The sequence below is a fragment of the Triticum dicoccoides genome, chromosome 4B, assembly GCF_002162155.2.
Source record: "Triticum dicoccoides isolate Atlit2015 ecotype Zavitan chromosome 4B, WEW_v2.0, whole genome shotgun sequence".
Classification (NCBI taxonomy): domain Eukaryota; kingdom Viridiplantae; phylum Streptophyta; class Magnoliopsida; order Poales; family Poaceae; genus Triticum; species Triticum dicoccoides.
Window position 1 is genome coordinate 636,019,043 of NC_041387.1, and position 2,318 is coordinate 636,021,360.

Genomic DNA, 2,318 nt, shown 5'->3' on the forward strand with positions numbered 1-2,318 from the left:
ACCGACAATGGAGTTATGACTTGTGAATTCAAAACTTCTAGCAACCCTATTGCTTTGAAGTGAATGGGCGATAGTTCAGTCTAAGTCCTTCGCTAATTGAATCACCATTCTAACATTGGTCGTGTAACCCAACCCGTACTTCGGGCGCACCCTTCAACCAGTGTTTAATTGTGTATGTTTTCCTCGAGCATACTTCCTTATATCATTTGATCTGACAAATGTTATCTCCTTGTTCACTTAATGGTGGAAATCCATCTTTTGGGAATCTCGGTGAATTGCCGTTGGGTTCACCAGACACCTCCTTGTCCTCTCCTTGGGTTAATGATGGACTCTTGTTAACGGAAATCACTTCATAGTTCATTTCCCTGAGAATCCTGAAATGTCATTTCGTCTATTTGTGTTGCACCTTTTATTCTCGGACATCCTGAGTCTGAGGTATCATGACACCAATCGGATCTGAATCTCGGTCAGATATGATGGTTGGGACAACTTTCCAAGAGTTATGATATTGGTCCTTTGATGAACCGGTAACTTGATGTCATGCCTAGCACCCCCCCCCCCGGGTGGAGGACCGATCATTATAAATTCTTTTGCAAGGATAACCATTCTTCCTGGAGGAAATTGTAAGACTTATTCTATAAGTTATTCCTGATGAATCCTTTGTGTATCCGAAGTATGACCTTTACATGAAGACCATGTCAATGCTATCTCGAGGCATGTCTGCGATACTCTGATTTTCAACAAGAACATCCGAAGCCCAATGCTAAATGTTTCTTGCTCAATTATCCGAACACCGTTGTATGGGTAATGTCATGAAATTTCTCCCCCCCTTACCTAAAGGGTTTTCTACATTATATCCTGTCATGGATATCATGCTCTGCTTATCCTTGGGAAGGATATACCCCCGAAATATGTGTTTAAACACATTTTTCCTTTCCATTGTTCTGTTTAACCTAATGATCACATTTTCCTTTCCATGGGTCTGTTTGACCCTTCTTGTGACCTATATAATCTAAGCAGTGATAATCCCCTGCTTAGGTAAGCACCTCGTTGTACCCCTCTGTAAGTAAGACCCTATTACTATTGTTGATGACATTCCGGTAACCACCGATGGACGAGAACCTTGCCTATTGGTCCGCCTCGTTCAACGAGCAGGAAAATGGTTCTCTTCGTCCCTCGCCCTTGGTACCGATGTTGCTGCCGACATAACCGACAGACTATCCTCTGGCATGCCTTGCTTGCATGATCGTGCAAGATGTCACTGTCCTTCCTACTTTTAATCCACATGGTGGGCCCATAACCCACAGTTCCACAGGATCGAAACCTGACTCTCCTGTACCCCCCTGTACCCAAGGTTGTTCCTCGCGCGTGGCCTCGTATGTAATTCATGAGCCACCTTCAATCTGGTATCAGACAAATACTTATTCTCGTGGCTTCGAACCCCTTTCATGCCACATATCAGGCATCGAACGATTTCCTGCCCGCTCGAAACTTCCCAGGATACCTCCTTACTCTGCTCTTGATATTTTCTTAAGTTTCAATTCGAGAGTTACTTCCGCCACCCTCCCCGATGTTATCGACCAGATAGTCAAACCTGCAGAGGTCCATTCTCTTGGGATACCCACCCTTTATCCTTTCGTAAGTACGATGGAACCCCCGAAGAAAGGACGACAAACTTCATCATGATGACCTGAAGGAGAGGACCGAAGACATCAATGTAATGGGTCGACCTCTTCGAGAAGAGCTACTATGACCGAGAAGAATCGTTAGAATTTCGTAACCAGACCCCTTCCCCCTAATAACCGATCCTAAATCTCGGGACGAGATTTCTTGTAGTGGAGGAGAATTGTGACGCCCGGATAATTAAGCTACAGTGATCCTCCGCTAGTGATGCCACGTCACCTCGATTATAGTTGCTAATCGCGCATTAGTTCGAAACCGATTCGCGTTCAAATTCAAAATCAAGCAAACAATAAAAGATTTCAAATATTGAAACTAAAATGTTCGGAGTGAGCCAAATAATGCATAAGTAAGTATGGTGGAGAAACCACACTTTTATAAAAGTGTAAAATAATCTAAAATGTTTTAAACAGTAGCAAAGACAATTAGTTGAATGCCTTTTACAATAGATAAAATATTAAACTATTTTATTTTGTTGCCCAAGCTTATGTGGCAGTAGCTAATTACTAACACTAAATTAGGGACTACTTTTATAGTTATAAAACTAAAATAAAAGAGGAACTAAAATAAAACAGAAAACAGAAAAGGAATAATAAACAAAAATAGAACAAAAGAAATAAAAACAGAAAAAGCCCCCC